The 22,315-nt window shown below is 39.2% G+C and overlaps 1 protein-coding gene across 1 annotated transcript in view; it reads right to left on the bottom strand.

The window, feature by feature from the left end:
• The window catches only part of DYNLT2 (dynein light chain Tctex-type 2), a 495,359-nt gene that overhangs the window by 358,218 nt on the left and 114,826 nt on the right, over window positions 1-22,315 (bottom strand). The window lies entirely within an intron of this gene.

Below are 22,315 nucleotides of genomic sequence, written 5' to 3'. Positions count from 1 at the left end.
TATGTTTATTAGTTCCACTGCTGCAGTAGCCCTTAGTCTATATGGGTTGACTACCAAAGCCTATTCAACCTGGGAAGAAGGAGGATATGAATCTAAGAACCCCTGGAGAATGGTCCTAACAATGTCAATCCTGAATCTAGCAATAAAATCCAATTTGATATGCATGGTATATACAAAGGATCATGTAGATGCCTCTGCAGAGCTTCCAGAATGCAATCCTTTTCAATAAGCCATCAAAGAAGTCAATGCCCAAGCCCTAGTAGAGTGTGCCTTCATACTGCCTGGAACAGGTTCAGTTATGTGGGTCTAACAAAAGGCCATAGCTTAGGACAAAGAAATAAGAAAAGTATGGTTTGTCACTGGTTATCTGTTCTTAGACTCAACATAAAAAAATAAATAGTTCCAAAAAACATGTGGACTCAGATATGACCAAAGAATCCAGTATATACTCTATTTATTGTAAAACAACACATAAGGACTTTCACAGATGCCGAGTATAAAAAAGGTCTTGAAAATTGACAAGGTACTTTAGTTTGGAACTTATCACCTTATATGTTGACTCCTGCGGACTGTGAACTCTTAACAAAAGGTTTGTCTTTCATTCCAACCCAAAATGCTGACTTTACTGAGATCATTCTTAGTTTAAAGACTTTCACTAGGAACTTGATTTTGAGATTGAATCATAAAAATAGTGCTGATGTTATAGCAACTTTGTTTTTAAAAAAACTAGTTTATATGTTCCAGTCTTAAATCCGTTAATATCTGCTTTTGAAAAGTTATGTGTAGATAAGTTTTACAAGATGGATGCTGGCAAGTTTAGATTTCATAAGCATTGCAATTTAACACAGGAGGAGTTCATTTCTTCACGAAAATTACAGAGTAACATAAACATTGTTATAAGACCAGCCAATAAGGGCTGACCCATTGTGATATTAGATAGAAATTGGTATATTGCAGAAATGAAAGTAATGTTGGCTGATACCAGCTTTTATGTTAAGATAACTAAAAATCATGTGGATTTTATGACAGGAACTGTGCAACGTATTTTGAAGAGTCTGTTAATTCAGAAAGTTATTGATAAGTCTTTGCTTGATTATTTGATGGTTAACAAACCACTGATACCAGTTATTTAGGGTCTACCTAAGTTACATAAGAACCCTGTTCATCCCCCTTTACGTCCGATAATGTCACGAAGAAATTGGTGCACTGAGCCCCTTTACATTTACACAGAAAAGATTTTGAGACCTCTTTTGGATTTAAATGGCTATACTTTGAAAGACACCTGACATTTTTTAACTGATCTGTTTTCAAATATTCATGGACGTGTATCTAATACTAGAATTCTCTTGGTTACTTTTTATGTAAAATCTTTACTTACAGTAATTTCTAATGATGCTGTCATCAGCAGTGTTAGACATTATTTAATGGAGGAAAAGAAGTTATGTACCTACCATAACGTTCCACGTTTGTTGTCCTTCATCTTGCCTTCCTTCTTGCTGGTTGGGTTCGGAGCTGATCCTCGGCTTCGTCTCGGCCAATTTACTACAGCTCGAGAACTTTTACTGGCTCAAGGCTACCCCTTATCCCAACATGCTTAGCGGCAGCTACCCAGATCTCATTTGTAATAGCCCACAATAGACATACATAGTAAAAAAAACTATTTTTACTAAGCTCTTATACATCGAGGTAGGAAGGAAAGAGGAAAGACAATGCATGGTTAACTAATCTGGTATGTCAGCAGGAAACTCAGCCAGTGTAACCAATAAAGAACTCCTCTCGAACCTCCAGGAAGGGGGAAGGAGGGGGGGACGCAAGAAGGAAGGCGAGATGAAGGACAAGAAACATGGAACGTTATGGTAGGTACATAACTACTTTGTTATGTTATGTTATGTTTTCCCATCTTGCTTTCATTCTTGCAGTTTGGGACCACATCCCCAGCACCTGGTTCTTGGGTGGCTCACTGGAACAAACTCTTCAGGACCATGGAACCAAAGGATGCCTTATTCCAGGAGACCACATCCACTTAGGAATGAGAAATAAAGGTATGAGGATTTGCCCATGTTGCTGCTGCACAGACTGAATCCAAAGACAGTTTTGCATGGAAGGCAACAGAGGTGGCTAAGGCCCTGGCTGAATGTCATCTTGGCCTTCCTGGAAGAGTCTTTTTATGCAAATCATATGAATAACTTGAAAAATTATATGGAGCTTTACTTGCTTGCTTGCTGCTTGCTGTGGGATGGATTTGAAGTCTTCTTAAGACACCCAGTCTTGCTGGCTGGATTCTGCTAAAATTCAAAGTCTGGTTATATTTGCATTCACAGTCTGTTGCATACAGAAACTTGCAGAATATACACTGATGAGAGAATATACTTTGCAGCATCAACTTTAGAGAGCAGTAACAAATAACTTTTTATAATAAACCAAATGGACCAACGTTGCAGCTTAAAAGTACTGTTCCAACTTTACTTCTCATATAGTACAGATGATGTGAGAGATATAACATTTACCTCAGGACAAATGAGTCCCTACCATACCTCTAACATAACTGGATTTATACAGCTCTTTATATACACTTTTAGTCATGCATAAACATATACATTTCCTCTTGATATTCTATTTTGGAGAATTGCTCATCCTGTTGAAACAATACTAAGCTTCCTTGTTTAACAATGTCTTGTAAGAGACCAGCTTTTCTGACAGTGTGAACATCCTGTATTCTATTTGGATCTTTGTACAAGAACATCTGTTCTTTTGCCAATGCTGATAACAGTGTCCTGTTGTCCATGCAGAAAAACATGTTTTTGAGGAAACACATTGTTCTGACAGTGTGAACATCCTGTATTCTATTTGGATCTTTGTACAAGAACATCTGTTCTTGTGCCAATGCTGATAAACATGTCCTGTTTTCCATGCAGAAAAACATATTTTTGAGGAAACACATTGCCACAGTGTCATTGTCCATTCTTTAAAAGCAGATTTTGCATTTTGCTCTTGCATACATCCTGTTTTAAGTCTGTAAGGGAAAAATGTCCATTCAGCAGGTTCCTTATTTTCCAAGCCATGGTCATTTAGTATGACTGCTGATCACATATTACTAAACTCTGTTTCTGCATTTAAGCAAGCTTTTTCTTTCAGCATATTTACAACAGAATTAATTTCAGCCTTATATTCATAAAATCTAACAATTCCCTCTGTTTTTAAACATACTCAAAACATTTTATATAGAAAACACATTAAGAAACAAACCTATAGTCTTCTTTTGATACAAGTCAAAATGCAATTTTACATAGTTAATACAATGATATTAAGTATTACTACCAAAACTGAATGTATTTAAAACTTTTTCTTTTGCAGACCGTTCTGTGAAAATATTTTATCAATTATGAGCTGTGTCTGCTTTAATGTTATTTTTTTTAACTTGATCAATTTATTCTTTTACAATCACAGAATTTAATTTATGACTTAGAACTGTTCCATTAACTCTTTGCAGCTGTTGAATTAACTATAAGAGACAATAACTATGTGCTACTGCAAGCATTTATGCACTGCTGAAAATATACAGTTTTAATGTCATTTTAACCATCACATTGTGTTCATGTCTCTGAACTGCTCATTAACATCTTGGTAAAATACTGAACTGGGCTTAGATAATAAATATTTGAAAGCAATTATTTTACTGGGGTAAAACCAGTGATATTACAACTTGACAAATTACTTTTGAACTTATTACGATGTATCCTGTACAGTATGTATTTACACAGACCGTTTGCTGTTCATGCATTTCAATCTAGTAGGCATCCTGGACCCATTTTTTATTTATATATTTTTTTAAACATGTTTTTGTACACATATTCATTACTAGACATTAATTTCATTTGTACTGAATTCTTCTGCATTTGTACATACAAAGACTATCATTTGTACTGCAATTTTCTACATTTGTACATACAAAGACTGTAAAGTACAATTAGTCTAATCTTACAGATTTAATAACATTAATATTAAGCAAAATCTTGGAAAATGTTTGTCTCTTTAGAAATATCTAGTGGAACTGATACTGATATGTCCTGTTATTTTAAACTACATACTCAGCAATTAAAAATATTCATGCTTTTTTATACCAACATTGTTTTGCCAAAAACATATTAAAATAGTGACCAATCTTGTTCAGTTTTTTACATGTCTTTACTCTCTCTTGTATCGCTGTAATCAATTTTAAGCCATCTCTTGTTTTTAAACCATCTCTTGTATAGCTTTACAGTTTAACAGGTTGTAAATACAGCTATTAACAACTTGTAAAATATCTTATCCTGTTAGGTTTAATCCAGTTTACCAGTATTTTTAATACACTAATACCTGTTTATTCCTCTCCCTAAAAGAGTATTGTCAAGAAGGAATGAGATATTCTTTCCTGTAGCTTTATTTTACACCCTTATTATTTATTTTTTCTGTAGCTTTATTTCAGACACTTGTTGTTTATTTTTTCTGTAGCTTTATTTCAGACCCTTGTTGTTTATTTTTTCTATAGCTTTATTTCAGACCCTTGTGCAGTACTGCTTATACAGTCAGTGTAAAACTGAGAAAGTACCCCTCCCCCTGTAGTACTGCAGCACTATTTACCTGCTTTATGCTGTGAGAATAGAATGTATGTCAGACCAACACTTTGGTTATACATTTATTTTATTAGGTTACCAAATTATAGACCCCTGTCTGATTTGATATTTTTTTATAAAGCTTTTACTGTTTACTACATCTAGTAGATATTTATACCATTCTGCACAATTGATTTGAACTGTATGTATACTATAGCCCATTTGCTGGCTGTACTTGATGCAACTGAGTTTTTTTTTTCTTTTAACATTTACTTGCAAACAGATTATTAGTGACATCTATGCACAATTGTGATATTTTATTACAATTACCAAATAGTGTTGCCTGTAAACATTTTAACAATTATGTTTTAATAACAATGATGCTTTAGAAAAACTCAAGCTACTTGTCTGGCAATCCATCTTGTTGTTTATCTTATCTTTCCAACATTTCCTGTAACTATTCATTCAGTCTAGGAACGTCAGAGCTCACATTTCATACTCTGTAAACTATAGTTAATTCTTTTAGCATTTTTCCTTTAATGTGATTGTGATTTGCATACCTATGTATTTATACTACATTACAATTAGCTTACATGGATTTCAGTATTTTTTTATTTATTTATCTATTGAACTGTCCTGCCATTAATTTTACAAAAAACTGTTTGACAAATACCATCTGTGATTTTCATTTTAAAATTTAGAACGTTAACTGTTTGGTGTTACTATACAATTATAAAAAAATTGTAAAAAAACAAAATAGATATTAGTTTAACCAACACATGTTTATATTTATATTATTTATATTTGCTGTTGTCTGCCTGTTATTCTTGTGTATTGTAACAGATGTATTTTAGATGAAAAGAAAATACATGCATGTCTGTCTTGTATCTGTATATCTTTATACAAGCATGTCAGTCTTGTGACTTTAAATTTTTATTCTTATTAACTATTTTTATTTAATTTTATGCACTATAACTGTTTTGTTTACCTTTTGACTATGCTAAGAATGGCAGGCATATGCTTTAATTTACTGTAGTACTGATAGATGTCTTGCTTTAACTGAATGAAAGTAAAACATTTAAAAATGATTTGTCTCTACCATGTATATTTAACCATTTTCAAAACATAAACATATTATAAAATATATTTCTTTTGCACAGATTAGCTGTGTATGCAGGAAGTTCCCAGTCTTTGTCAGTTCAGCTAATTTATTTCCTTTATCCTGCAACTGCTGTTGAATTTCCTGTAATGTTGCATGGTCTTTCTGACATTCTTTAGTAAGCTGTTCTGCTGAATTTGAAACTCGTATGCCCTTTTGGAAAGATGTATGTATAACTTGTCTAAGCTTCCTGAACTCATTGTGTCTGTCTTTTAGAAGTTTACTACATTCCTTTGTAACAAAATGTACTAGGGGTTCTATCAGTAACTGATTTGACTCGCATGTGGTGACAGGACATAACTGTTCAACATCAGAATTTAATGGAAACACTTTACCCTTAGTTAATTCTTTATCATGAACAGATCTGTCTTTACAGTCTATTTTTTTAGCAATATGATGCAATATTATTTTACTTCAGGAGTGCTGGAAGGGCCTAGCAGAGAAAGTATCTCTGTTGCCCTGCTGTTGCGGATCCCCTCTGCTGTGAGGCTGGCATCTTCCGTTGTTGTTTCCCCCTCTGCCCCTGGGGGAAAAAAATCTCCATGTGTGTCAGGCAAAGATCCCTGGGATTTTCGGTACCACATTTTCCCACTCTTCTGACCCTTAGGATAGGGTCTAGATGGAGTGGAAAAATGGACTACTACGGCAGAGAGAGTCTTGCCATCCTGTTCACACCTGGTGAGAGTCTCTTTTACCTGTGGCCCAAACAAGGACAAGCCATCGAAGGGTGTGTTGGTAAATGAAGACTTAAAAAGTTCCGCAAATTGACAAAGGCAGATCCAGGAGTGTCTCTGCAAAGCTAATCCGGCACCTGCTGCCCTACTCACTCCATCTGCCGCATAAGAAATGAGCCTCATGAAGGAGTTAACCACAGAGGTCAAGGTCGCAAGCTGGGAAGCTGCCCTGTTCACTACTCCCTCAGCCGAGGATCTTGCAGGGTCTCTCCTAGCTCCTTCAGGAGATCCCACTGAAGTCATGTGAAATGAGACAAGTAATTCAGCAACCTGAGAGTAAAGGTCACTGAAGAAAACATAAGCTTCCCATATCTGTCCATCGTATGAGACTCTTTGTTCGGCAGATGGACAGCTGAAGAAGTTTCCACAAGTTCCTTCTTAGTGGCTGCTGCCACCACCATGGCATCGACAGGGACCCCTTTGGACAGGAAAGACATCCTCTGGAGCAGTAATAAATTTGTTTGGCCTCCTCGGAACTGGTTCCATGGTCTCTGGAGCACTCCACACTTTTCAACTCACTACAGACAAAAGTGGGTCGAAAGGTGGAGACACCCAAGAGCATAGCTCTCAAAAGTCCCGATTTTATGGGGAGCACCCGGTTTTAAGCTTAAATAAGCTTACTTTCCTGAGTGCCCGGTTTGGATGCAAGTACACCTGAGATCTACAGTAAAGCACGCTCTGTTCTGGCTGTAGACATCTCAGCCAATCAGAGCATTGCTTTACTGCACCTGTTTTGCATGCAACCAGCCAGCATGCTTCGATCACTTCTTCATTTTCCTGTTTATGTGGAAGCAGAACTTAAGTGGCTGCAGCGGACCTGACAATGGATGGAGGGCTCAATTAGGTCCACTCAGTCTGCATATCAGCAGCATCGGGATGGTGGAAGGCTACCATTCTCTGGGGGCTGAGTGAGCTACTTGAGAAGAGAAGCAGTCGAATATCGTTCGTTCATGTCAACCCGTGGTTGGATGGATTTGTGCTCTTGAGAGAAGAACTAAATATCGTTTGTTGAACATCTTTGATCGAGGGACACTAAGAGCAGAGGGGGAATTTTATAGCTCCAGCTTGCCGTGGTGGTTCAACTTCATCATTTCTGTTCGTGCCTGGTTGTGGGTGTGTGGAACTGATCCCAGGAGGTCTGTGGTTTGTGGTTTCTCCTTCTCTGGACTATCACTGTGCAAGTTTGATCCGATCATGGGTTTTATTTTGTTTTCAGACAGTTCAAGGTAAGTAGGCAGAGAGTTCTTTCTTATTGGAATGTTAAACTGATATAAGTTTTAGAAATATTTTGCTAAATGACTTTCAGATAAAAATAAAATCAGTGGCAGCCCACACATTCCCTAGGGCAAAGGTTTATGCAATATCTCAATGCATAGATAATGTGTTTATGCTCCTTTTGATCAAATTTATACACAACCTTCCACACAGGGCAGGGCACTATTTCCTGTGGTAGATGTTTGTCGTAATTTAAAATAATTTTCAACTGTAAATGGTATTAAGGTTGATACTAAACATTTATATACTTGTGATTCTGTGTGTGTAGTTTGTTTTAAAGTGTTCAAGTGATTTGTTTATCATAGGAAATGCAAAGAGGAAACTTGAGGACAGAATAAGTGGACATCTGAGAGATATTAGGCAGGCTAAGAAATCCCAGTAACTGAAAAATTTTTAAATAGTCTTTCTAGTATTCCTGACTTGTTGCTTACTTATGTTTTATTACAAGTATCACTGTTTTCCAGGAGGTTATGATATGTTATGACAGTTATTGTAAAAGGAAAGTATTTGCATTTTAAAGTTTAGGACTTAAGACCTAATGGTCTTAAATAGAACACTAAACTGGACATTTTTGATTGTGTAATAAATTTAGTAGTAATTGTGTGCATTTGTGTTCACAGAATGTGTGCATTTTTTTTATTCCCCCTGTAGGACCTGCTGAGTTGCCAGGAATTTGTCAATACAGTTGCTGCTTTTAGTCTTTTTTTTTTTTTTTTTTTTTTTAACATCCTCCATTGTTGCAGTTACACTACTAATGCGAAAGATCCAGAGTTGCTTGTTTCTTTCTCCAGTAATGTCATGAGCACTGGAATCTGGACATGTATGTCTTGAGTGGAAGAACTACAACTACTTACTGCAGAGTTGTCATTTTTTTGCATACTCCTACCCTGAGGTTGTTTACTTTTGCCTTTGACCCGGAGTTTTTTTTCTTTCTCTCTGATATATTCTATTTCAACAGATAATGACTCTGGAGAAATGTTATGTTTGCTTTGCATCTACTATGTCTGAGGCTGGTGAAGACCAGTATAGCAGTATTTCCACATTATGCATCAGTCTTCTTAAGCTGAGGAAGGTGTTCTGGCAGTAGACTACCTGGAGTCACTGCAGAATCCCAGCTTGTCTTTGACAGAACAGACTGTAGTATATGTGAGCAAGCAGAAGAGCACTCTATCCTTGCCTCCTTTGCAGGGAGGTAGTCCATGTTTGCGAATAGGTCACAAACTGAGGCATATTCCTGGTGATGGTCAGTATCCTAAAATCTAATGTCTTTGTGGGCACAGTGAATAGTTGCAGCTGGATCTCCATTTGGCTTTATCAGAGCAATATTCCAGATGTTGACCTATCTGATATTGAGAGGACTGCTTTACTAAAGTTCCTTTTCCTTTAGCAGGGTATGAAGACTAGGCTGTGGACAGTTTCAGTTTTTGTGCTGACTCTGGGCAAGGAAAACATTTCTTTATATATTCCTTTGATCATCGTTTAAGTTTGATACAGAAAGACTAAGCCTAATTCTTGTTGTCATGTGGTGGTCCAGAACTAAGTCTGGGCTGTTCAAATCTTGAACTCTGTAGGCATTATTTCATTCCAGCCACCAGATGCTCTAGCACTTTAACAAGACAGCCACCTATACATGAAACTTTGGCTGCTGCTTTAGTAGTTTTATAGCCACCAGAGATCCGGGAAGCTGCCAAGAAATCTTCTGTTCAGGTTAATTACAATGTCAAGTAGAAAATATTTTTCTCTGAGTTGAGTTTGTCTAGTCTGTCTTGGGCATGTAGTTGATCTTGGTATCAGTTACTCCTCCATCAACATACTTTGTTTTGACTATCTTGGTATAACTTGATATAGCAGAAGGCATAGCTGTAGGCCAGCACAGAAGGACTGACTTTATGAAGGGGACCCTCATCTCCAGCATTTCATTTAAAAGTTCATCTGTACCTGGACAAAGCCTGACAAAATGGGGGGGGGGGGGCAATGGCTCAAAAGCCCAAAAATAGGGGCAGATTTCAAATATTGTTGTTATAAACTTAGAAAATGCTAGAGTAACAGGGTTTGTTGTTAACATGCATTTTCTTAAATATTTGAAGTGTGAAACTCAAGTGTGTCATTATTTAATAACTTCTATACTCAGATCATCCCAGTAATTTGTCAGAAAACCATAAATTTTATGAAAATACACCAAAAATATGAATTAAAGAAATCTGGACATTCTGGGAAAATCTGGACAGTTTAGTGGTATGGTAAGTCTTTTCTATAAGAGTGGAAAGGAGGCTGGCATGAAGCTGCTGGGACCAGGAAGAGACAAGTTACTCTGCTAGTCTGATAATTAAGCTGCAGTGCACCATTATTTTGCTTTTTCGTCTTTCTTGACTTGTGTTTATCTGAGTTCTTGTTATTTATTCATCTGTTTCCTTCTTAATTGCCCTAGAATGATGTCCATCTTGCAGCATACAGACTTTGTCCACACAGTGATTAAGGGATTTACTTAAGGATCTTTGAAATGTTGCTAGATGAAGCAACGCAGTTCAAGTATGCTTCTCATAATATGTTGTATCAGTTGAGCTTTTTTAAGTCCATGTAGTACGTGAAATCGGAGTGCTTTTAGTATGCTTGTGAAGATGGGTGGAAAGTAAGGTCTGTCTGCTGTCAGTGTGCTTGTAATACAAAGAACAAGTGCAGTTAACAATGTTCTAATTTAATAAATATGACCTATGCAGAAAGCAAGTTCTGGGGAGTAATAAGATGACTGCCATCTATGTCACAGAGTTCATTTTTTTAGATCTTTGTGCTTTATGGGTTACAGACATTGCAGAACCACAAAATAATCTGTGTCTGCCTTCTGGAGGTGATATCACAGGGCTGTTTTGTTTCCCTCCTCCTCTGCATGTTAGTTTTTTGAGTTTTATTCTGTATTTAGTCTTTTGACATCTGTTTTATTTTTCTTTACTTTTCAAATGTTTCGTTTATTTTTAACTAAGTATGCTTAGTCATGTTTTCTGTGGTGGTTGTGGTTGTCAGAAAATATGAATAGTTTACTGTAAGGATAACAGTACACTGCGGTGGTGGTGCTGCAGTAGCATTGTCGCCTCATAGCAAGACATTGTCCCGTTCGATTCTCAGCTAGAGCGTCTTCTGTGTGGAGGCATACGTGAATGGGGCGTGCCTTAGTTGAAGGCTGTGCATCAGGGCTGGTAACCCGGTACGTAAAAATCCACTACCAATCATTAGCAGACCGGAGTTCCGCTGTGGCGACCCCTAACCGGGAAAAGCCGAAAGACACAAACAAACAAACTGTAAGGCTAACAGTACATTGAATGATAATGCTTTACAGTGATGAATCATGCCCTTTCTGAATGGCATTTTTTCAGGTGACTTGCTTACTTTGTTGCCGAAAAAATATTTAATCTTATCTAGCAGTTTTAGTGAAGAATGGATTACTAATTTGCCAGTGTCATGATGTACTTGTTGAAAAACTCTTGATCAACCTCTGCTTACTGTCTCTATATTATATTAAACTCTGCTGACAGTGGGGCTGTGGCCAGCAAATGGATAAAGTAAACAAAATAAGCTTTGGGACTGTTGATCGTCATGTGCTATTAACAAAAGTTATACTCCTGTGACTTCTCTAGCAAGGCTATTTATTGCTCCTAAAAGTTATTTCATATTGAAAACATCTGGTCAAATCCAAAAAAAAAATGGGGGGAGGAGTGACAAATTTTAAGTATTGCTCTTATGAAATTATAAAGTTGCTAGAATATGAAACTGAAATGGTTGTCATTATTTAGTGAATTCAGTCCTCACTGATTTGCCACAAAAGTCATGAAAACCACAACTTTTAAGAGGAACAGACCAAAAGTATGGGGCAAACATTTGGAAATTCTATGAACTTCTGGACAGCTGACGTATGGACACAGTTGCTGGCGAAACTGGCACAGTAATATACGTTCTGAGTTGATTCACAGGAGGGCCCTGATTTCTGGCAATAAGAACTAGGTTGATGCTCGGTAGACTCGTATCCATGATTTATCAGTTTTATAACATGCTCCTTGTCTGCACTTCCTGTGTGCATTATGAATCATTTGCAATAATGAGCTTTCTATTTGGCCTCTTGTGAATTATTTGCAATAAGCATTTTCTTACACATGTTATGAATCATTTACAATAATGAGCTTTCTCTTGGAAATGTTATGAGACATTTGCAGTAATGACCTTTCTCTTGGGTCTCTTATGAGTCAAAGCATTTTCTTAGGCATGTTATGAGTCATTTGCAAAAATGAGCTTTCTCTTGGAAATGTTATGAAACATTTGCAGTAATGAACTTTCTCTTGGGTCTCGAGTCATTTGTAGTAAGCATTTTCTTAGACATGTTATGAATCATTTGTAAGAATTACCTTGGGTGCATTGTGAATTATGTGCAGTAATGTATTTTTCCTTGGAGCCATAGTCATTTGCAGTAATGAGATTTTCTTGTATACGTTATGAATTATTTGCAATAATTTTTTCTTGGATGCATTGTGTTATTTTGAATATTTTTTCCTGGATGCATTATTGATTTCCAATAATGCTTACTCGCATCTGTGTATTACTGTGTCTTACTGAGTTGCACACATGTTTAGAGGTTCCTAGATTGGATTCTCATCTTTTATCTGAATCATTAATTTTCTTCAGAAGCAAAGGCATGGCTGAATCACAGAACAGCATGGTACAAGCCACACTAGAAGGTGGTGCAACGTAAAGTTTCTTGCACTGTTCTAGTGCAACAACTCATAAGTAATTCTTTTGACTACTGTTTGCCATCATACCAGCTTTGTTTACTGTAAGTAAAAGTGTAGCGTCACAGCACACCTGTGAATTACCTTGAAGCCTTCTAATTACACCCCCCCGTTCTTCTCTGAAGATGCTGCCTCTGAAAAGAAGAAGCGAATGACCACATTCCAAAGCAGCTGGAAGGTTACCTTTGACTGGGTAATGGAAAGCAGGCGTGGTCCAGGCTATTCATTTTGCAAGACTTGTGCTACTAATATTAATGTCGGACATGGAGGGAGGAATGATTTGCAGTGGCATATGGACATTAAGAAGCACAAGACGAGCACCAAGCATTCGACTGGTAGGAAGGTGACAGAAATGTTTGCCACTCAACAAAAGTTCTGGCAGCTGAAGTAGTCTTTATGGGCCTACTTACTGAACACAATTTGCCATTTACGACTGGGGATCATTTCCTGAAGTACATGAAGAGGTACTGCATGGATCCGGAGGTGGTACAAAAAATTACCTGTGGACCAACAAAGGATGCTGGCATTTTAAGAGATGTAATGGGGGCAAAGTATCAGCAGAATGTTGCACAAGCTTGTCAGAAAGTGCCATACTGTTTGTACCTTGACCAAAGTACAGATATGGGGGATGATAAGTTGTTTGTGATTTTACTTGTTTTTTTTTTTGACCATATCACTGGTAAAAATGTTGTAAAATTCCTTGATATGCCTGCTTGTATCAGTGGAACTGGCCAAGCTATTTATGACTGTGTAATGGAGACTCTGAGCAAGTTTGACATTCCTGTGACCAACATGGTGGCTTATTCATCAGACAATGCTGCATCCATGATTGGCAAGCAGAACTCGGTGCTATCCAGATTAAGAGAGGTTAATCCACATATTTTCAGTATGGGCTGCTTGTGCCACACTGCAGATTTATGTATGAAATCTGGTGTAAAGGCAATGGCTGTACCTGTAGAGGAATTGATATCTGACATTTATTGTCACTTCTCCAGCAATGCACAGCGTCAGCAGAAGCTGAAGGAATTTGCACTGTTTGTGGATACTGAACCTCTCAAAATTATCAGGTATGCCCCCACTCAATGGCGGAGTTTGGCAAAAGTCATAAAAAGAATGCTTGCCTTGTGGCCCACTCTGAGATCATACTTCTTGTCATATGAACCACTGTCTGTTACAGTGGGTCTAATAGCTGACAGACTGCAGAGCCATGGCATCAAGCTGGCATTCTTCTTCCTGCAGTATGCCACTGAACCACTGCATAAACTTCAATATGCTAATGCAAAGCAGGGAAAGCAAATTGCTCACATTGCATAATGATATCCAGGAAGTACTGCAGGCATATGCTAGTATGGTACTGAAACCACCAATTGCAAGGCAGCTTTTGGGCAATTATAAGTAGTATTGATGCAATTCTTGAAGTGCAGGACAACATCTTAGAAGACGGCAAAATTCATATTGGTCCTGATGCCGAAACATATTTGGACGACAATTCAGATGATATCAGGGGTACTACAGTGGAGCAGAAACTATTCAAGAGAGCCAAACAATTTTACTCTGCAGTGCTATTAAAAATGAAAAAAGCATTTCCCTGCAAAAGATCCCCTGCTGCAGGCCAGTTTATTGGATCCAGCTATGAAACTGCAGCTTTCTTCAACTGTTATAGCAGATATTGGCACCCGTCTTGGTTTTTGTAGTTCACGAGTGGAGCGATGCAAACTGATAGATGAGTTTTCAGTATATCAGATGACTGACTGGTCATATGGATGTGACGCATCTAATTTTTTTAAAGTACTGGTCAATGGTGCTTGGAAGCCCTCCAGTACAAGATCTCCCAACTTTTCAAAAGTTAATGAGAAGTGTTCTCTGTTTGCTGCACTCAAACAGTGAAGCAGAACGGATATTCAGCATGGTTTGCAAAGTAAAAACTGAACTCAAACAGTCACTTGGCTCAAAAACATTAAAATCTTTATTGGCAATAAAGATGAACAAGGACAATGACTGCTACTGGGCAAAGCATCCTAAGGACATGCTGGAAGCAGCAAGAAAAGCAACAGCTGCTTATAATAAAGAACGTTCCTCCACGGAATCAGCTAAAGAAACTACCTCTGCCTGCCAAGATGCTGAAGTTTAATAAATAGTCTGAATGTACTTGGCTTATTCCATCTATTGCTTCCCTCCGATATAAGCACAGTTTTTTAAGGGTATTGGTGAGGGGGGGGGGGGTGAGCTGAGCATGTCTTACTTTACTTTAATTTTATACAGTTTTCTGAAAAAAACAGGAATAATCCTCTATTTTGACATGTATATGTATATAATTCTCTAATAAAAAAATGCTTAAAATAATGCCCTGTCTTTGTGTAATTGAACGAATGGGTGGGCGTGGCCATTAATGCACTAATTTAAATATGCATCTTATGTAAATTAGGTGTCCCTGAATGTCCCTGATTCTCTGATCTGGAGGTTGAGAGGTATGCCCACGAGGTGGAGGGTTGGGAACCAAATGCAACCAGGTAGACGGACTCGTCCTCAGAAGGGGCTAGGGACTTGCAGCCACCCCTCTGTCTAAGGATTTCCAAGATGTCTGAAAAAGAGACATCCTCAGAAAGGGACCGTGGGGACCCTTCCGATTCATCCAAGTCTGTATCCGAAGTGATAGACTCAGGGGAGTCTAGATGCTTCCTCTTACATTTCTTCTTCCAAGGAATATCGTTCGAATTCTCGGGGGAGGTTTCGGAAGAGGTGGGGGTCATCCAGTGGGGCGTCCTGGGGCACAGGTTCTCTATGCTTGGAGGCAGGAGGAGGGACAAAGGCAGGCACAGGCACCGAGAGAGAAGGAGCCAATGGAGCCAAAGGTGGAGCAATCTCAGGAGACAATATGCTCATTACCTTGAAGGCGCCATGGTCCCGAGTCGAAGGAGCCACCAGCCCTGAAGAACCTGGAGTTCTCCTTCGAAATGGGACCGACGGCTCTAAGGCAGATGTAGGAGCCAAGCTCACCTGCGCCGAAGCTCCCAGAGGGAGATCAGGGTTGGACAAGGGTCCGATGCCACTTCCCCCCCTCAGAGCTGGCGAGAGAGCTTCAGCACCCAGATCCCTCTACAGACTGAGACATCGAGGAGATCGGAGAGATCGTCGGAACCGATAAGGGAGAAGAAACCAGAGCCGATGATTCCACCACCACGACCTCCATGCACTCCGGCTCTGAGCTCAAGAGAGTCGGAGGAGGAATCGATGGAGAACATGGGAGGGCCGAAGGAGCCAATTCCTTATGGGCTGGGCTCAAAAGTAATTTAGCAAGTGCCTGTGACTTGAGCAGCCTGTTGACCACTCTCTCCATGTTGTGATCCAAAAGTCTGGAGGACCGAGAGGAGTTTGAAGAGGAGCGGTGACTGCCCGCTCCAGGTTGCAGCAGAGGAGATTGTGGAGTGGAGCGTACCGGCTCCAAAGAAGGAGATCTTGATCTCTTATGGGTCTGGACTGGCTCTAAGGACACAGATGGAGCCACTGGAGACTTAGCTTTGTCAGAGCCAGTGCTGGGAACGGACAGAACCAAAGGCTTCTTAGTGATTTTTGTCTGTTCCAAACTCGGAACTGAAGGCTTGGAGTGCTTCTCGGACACTTTGGCTGGCTGAGTACCCTGAGACAAAGAATCTTGAGGATTCTTCAGGAGGCCACATAAAGTAAGCTTATTTTTTCTCTCTTGCAGGACTCTGGAACTGAAAGTGTAACAGATTGAGCAAGAGTCCTGCAGATGAACAGCCCCTAAACAATAAACACAACTTATGTGCCCGTCCGTAAGGGACATTTTTTGGCAACACAAGTCACATGTTTTAAACTCAGAGGGTTTTGACTCTTTAGACATGGTGAACACTAGTCAAGGGAATTTTCACAGTACCAAAAAAAGCAGAAAGCTATCAACTAACAACACACAAGTAACTGCAACTAGGCTGTAACAGGTAGCCCAACAACATAGGGAGAACTTTATTACATATATATATATATATATATATATATATATATATATATATATATATATATACACACACACACACTTTTTTTTTTTAAAGGGGGGAGAAGAAGAGAAGGGGGAGAGCCTCTAACTTAAACAGCGACTCCCCTGATGGGAGAGCCTCTAACTTAAAACAGCAATCACAGAAAAGGGTGAGGAAAAGGGAAGAACCCTCTAATTTAAACAGGCTCTAAGGGGAAAGCAAGGCCTGAGTAGGAAAAAATGACGGCCAAAAACACCACAAGCAGAGAAAGGGGTCATTAGAGTAACGGGAGATAGTACACACACTAATGAGCCAATATAACTACAAAAAATTTGAATGACTTGAGACGTACCTCCCTGGAATACATGAAGAGAGACATGAAAGAGCTCTTGGATCATGTGGCCCAGGCAGGTATGACCCTAGCCCTGAGTAGCATCCTGCCTTCGCCCTGAATTATACCACAGTATACTGACAAAATGACTGACTTCAACAATTGGCTAAGCTTCTGGTGTCATTCAAAGGGGATCCAGTATCTGTCTGCTTGGGAAGACATGATCGACAAACCACGATGCTTTGCCAGAGATGGTCTGCACCTGTCACCCCTGGGATTCAGGTTACTGGCTAACGCTTTTGCCACCCCTATAGTGCCTTTTTTAGGCAAGGTTCAAAGGACAAAACCACCACCGTAACAGATACAAGCATGCAAAATCTGAAGGTAACGCTACTCAATGCTAGAAGTCTAAACCTCAAAATGCACTCTCTCGAGGCACTCCTAAGAATGCAGAACATCAATATCTGTGCAGTAACTGAGACCTGGTTCAAGGCTCCAGATAGCACCCCTGCAATACCAGGCTACAATTCTTACCACACTTTTTGCCCACCAAACCAAGACCGAAACACTAAAGGTGGAGGAGTGTCCATATTCACCAAGGATATTCACACCTCCAGGCTATTTACCCAACACAATGCATCTAAAAATCTCCAGGTGCAACGAACACTAGGTAAGACTGCAATCCAAATTGTAGCTTGCTACAGATCCCCAACCATGCCCCAAGATTGTCACTACACCTTTCTAAACATACTGGAAAATATTAAGATACAACCAAACACCCTAATACTGGGTGATTTCAACTACCCTGCCATTAACTGGGAAAACTACTCGGGTACCAACACCTTTTCCCAATGGTTCTTGGAATTCATAAATTCCAATACCCTGGATCAACAAATCCATTGTCCCACCAGGGGCTCCAATATCCTAGACCTGGTCATTACCAACATGGGAGACAGATGCTCCACATCAGTAGTCATCCCCTCATTGGTCAGGTCTGACCATAAGCAAATCACCCCTGACATCCACATCCCACCCTCACCCCCAAGTAAGGAAACCTCCGTAAAAACTTCTCCAAAGCCAACTTCATGTTACTCAAGTCAGAAGTGACAAACTTCATGGCACCCATGCAGACGGGATCTGAAAGTTCGACTGCTGAATCCTACACTAAGGCACTGTATGAGCACATCCACTCATGCATGAATCGTGCCATCCCAAATAGAACCAAGATGCACTCCTCCAAAAAAAGGAAGCCAATCTGGTGGTCCCCTGCCATAAACAAACTATACAACAGAAGGAAGAAACTGTTGCAGAAAAGAGGAAAATCCCAGGATGCAAAAAACTCCCTTACCAGCCTCAGTAAGAAGCTGAGATCCCTCATAAAATCCTCAAAAGCTAGTTACAAAAATAAAATTGCCAAAGATTCCAAAGACAACCACAAGGCATTCTACAGTTATGTCAGGAATCTAAATGGAAATGCTCAGATCTGCTCTGAGCTACAACAGAATGGCATTAAATATATTGATTCCAAGGATATTGCCAATATCCTGGCAGATCGATTTAGTGCCAACTTCACTCTCCTCTCACCCCCTAAAGGACCCATCTCAACACCAAAAGATTGCCAAATTCCGGTAATCACGGCCACACAGGTAGAAACCGCACTCTCCAAAGCTAAGAATACAGCATCCATGGAACCAGATGACATCCCGGGCTGTGTACTACATGAACTACAAAATGAACTGGCACCTCACCTAAGTGTCATGTTTAATCATAGCCTCACCTCTGAGTGGCGCACAGCTACAGTTATCCCACTTCACAAGGGGGGATCCACCTTGGATCCCGGGAACTACTGTCCCATCAGTATGACGAGCCTGATCTGCAAGGGCATGGAACGCATTATAAAAGAACTTATAAACAAAGACATTGGCAACCTTCAAACATAGGACCCCACCCAGTTTGGGCTCGTGAAGGGCCGATCTTGTCTCCTGAACCTCATTGACTTCTTCGAATCAGTCTCCAGAGCTGTGGACGAGGGTAAGGCGGTCCACACAGCCTATCTGGACCTCGCCAAGGCCTTCGACACCATCCCCCACTCTGGAATCATAAATAAACTTACTAAGCCGGGCATAAATCTCTACGTCACTCGATGGGTTGCCAACTGGCTTACTGACAGAACCCACACTGTAAAAGTAGCCGACTCCAAATCCAGCTCCAGACAAGTGACAAATAGAGTACCTCAGGGTTCAGTCCTGGGACCGCTCTTGTTTGGCATCTACTTCTCTGAGTACAGACCAACACTAAGTGACTTTGGGTAACAAAGTTCGCAGATGACTGCAAACGGAGCCATTATTGAATCCCCAAATGTTGTGGATATTCTACAAAAGGGCCTTACAGAAACAGATGCTTGGTGCCAGAGCCATGGGCTCAAGCTTAATGCCAAGAAATGTATAGTTGTCCCCTTTGGGAAAAACCATGTACCTATGAATTACCACATAGGTGGCAGTACACTAAACACCGAATGTGTGATGAGAGACTCAGGGACACAGGTGGACAGTGGTCTCACCTTCGATAACCACACTGCCACAACAGTCAGGAAATCCTTCTATGTGGCACACCTCATCACTAAGGTCTTTTCATCCAGAAAAAAAAGAGGTCATTGTCCCACTGTACTCATTAGACCCATTATAGAGTATAACGCCCCGTTTGGTATGTACCTCACAAGACATCTGCAACAGCTGGAAAGGCCGCAGAAATACTTCACTAAAAGAATCACAGGCCTAAAGCAGATGCCATATGCTGACTGTCTAAAAAAACTCCAGCTATACTCTGCGGCATATCGTCTACTCAGAGGCGATCTCTGCTTAACATACAAGGCCATGTCAAACCCTGAGCTACTGGACATGCTCCACTTAAAGAAATCCCAATCCCTCAGAGCCACACACTCCAGGGATCTAAACCTTGTCATCATAATGAACAAAACGTGCTGGAGGGATAGGTTCTTGACCCAGAGACTCCCCATACTCTGGAATAGACTGCCCATACATGTCAAATAGAGCTCCTCCTTGGCCCTCTTCAAAAGGAACCTTGATGATTGGATGGAAGATAGGAAATTCACCCCGGGGATCATGTCAGTCGCCCTGCTAGACAGGGGTGCAGGGAATTAAATATTGTGGGAAGAAATATCCAGGGAATTGTTATGGCTAGGCTTGTATAGGCCCTAGGGCCGGTAGCCTAGTATCAACCTATGAACCTATGGCGTAGCTCTTTAGAAGAGCTATATACCTTTGAGGAATATATTATTCTGAGCATCTCATATCTACAGTTTTCTTCTATTTTTTCGAATAAGAGCACTGATTTCTTAGATGTTAGAGTTATGATAGATAATAATGGTATTAGCTCTGCAAAGTTGTATAGGAAACCTTGTCACTGTAACCATCTTTTATTTCAGGATAGTATCCATCCACCACATATTTTTAAGAATGTGGTTAAAAATCAGGTTTTTAGAACATCAAGACTCAATGTAGTGGATGAGGATTTTTTTGGCCAAACTAACTGATAGGGATACAAGGAACATGAAGTATGTCATGTTATAGAAGAAGTCACAAAATTGAGGGGCAGTACAATTAAACCATATTTTTCAAAAGTTTTTGTGGTGAATACTGAAACCAATGCAGAGGAAAATGTCTTTAAAAAGAAAGGAAAGTTAAAAGTGCCAATACATTATTCTAGTCATGTCAATTCTTTCATACATGTTATTAGAATATTTTGGCATGTTCTTACCACTGACAATGAGATTAAAGAATTGATAGATGACCAACCAAAATTTTTGTTTAAAAACATGAAGTTCTTAAAAAGACAATTATGTTATTCTAAGAGAAACATTGTTTTCAGAAGGCTTACACTAAACCTTGGTGGGCTTGTTATATGTAAGTATGTAGATAGTACAGGGACTTTTATACATCCAGATCAGTATAAGAAGTATGTCTTTAATGTTGGTGCTACTTGTGATTCGATGCATGTTGTATATTTAGCATACTGTATGTTATGACATAAATTCTATACTGGTAAAACAGACAGGGCTTTAAAACATAGAATTAAAGAACATGTATATCACCATTAATAATTTTAAGATGTCTAATGCCTTAGCTAAACAGATTAGACAGACTACAAGTGATCATAGTTTCAAGTTTATGGTCATTGGCAGACTTGAGGCCAAATGGATTATTATTAACACAGCCGGTGATTCTCTTTTGCAAACTCTGTAAGTAGATCCTGGAACTCTCTTCCAGCTGATATTACCTTACTTTCCACCTTAGGTCAATTTAAAACTAGACTCAAACAACATTAGTCACTTAACTGGCTATGTCAATGTATCAAGCCAGGCTAACTCGAATGTATAAAAATCTGTTAACCAGTTTACTGTGTAATTTAATTTAATCCTGACTTGTGCTCAGGACTAAATGTAACCTGTGGAACTTGTTTAACTTCCTTACTTATGTAATCTCTGTAAATAGTCTGTTTGTAATATGTAATGCTGGTATTATGTAATGCTGTATCTGCTTACCCTTGGAGCTTTTCTCCCCGGGCCTCCGCTGAAAATGGACATGCATCCAGTCGGACTATCCCGGTCAACAAATGTAAAATAAAATAAATAAAAACATGATAGTATTCGCGGAGGGGATGTGAGAAATTTAACTGAACAACTTGAGGCCAAATGGATTATTACATTGAGAAGTGACTTTGGTCATGGTCTCAATGACAAAGTCCCAATTAAACCTATGCTCAAGGCCAGATCATTTTTTAGATATAAAAAATATTTATGCACACACATTATATATACATATATATATATATATATATACATACATATATATATATATATATATATATATATATATATATGTATATATATTTTATGTTTTATACATGTACATATATATTTAAATATATTTTTCAGCCTTATTGTTTTTAATATATTATCCGCGGTGGTGGTGCTGCGGTAGCATTGTCGCCTCACAGTAAGACACTGACCGGTTCGACTCTCAGCTAGGGCGTCTTCTGCGTGGAGACATGCGTGAATGGGCGTACCTTCGTTGAAGGTTGTGCGTTAGAGCTGGCAACTCAGCATGTAAAAATCAACTGCCAGTCATTAGCAGACCGCAGTTCCACTGTGGCGACCCCTAACCGGGAAAAGCCGAAAGACACAACAACAACAACATTGTTTTTAATATATTGGGATTTCACGTTCTTCAGGATGTTTATTATATTGTTTGGCACATTTAAGTGTGGGTATTTTGTGATTGGACATTTCTTAATTAAAGTCAGTATTTAATGTTGATTATATTGAGTGTTTTATCACATCTGAAGAAACAATTTTAACTGTGAAAGTGCTTATGTGTTGTTTTACAATAAATAGAGTATATACTGGATTCTTTTGTCGTATCCGAGTCCACATGTTTTTTT

This window comes from Protopterus annectens, chromosome 1.part0, assembly GCF_019279795.1.
Source record: "Protopterus annectens isolate FY-2018-M chromosome 1.part0, PAN1.0, whole genome shotgun sequence".
Classification (NCBI taxonomy): domain Eukaryota; kingdom Metazoa; phylum Chordata; order Ceratodontiformes; family Protopteridae; genus Protopterus; species Protopterus annectens.
This window is presented reverse-complemented; position numbering and strand designations above follow the sequence as displayed.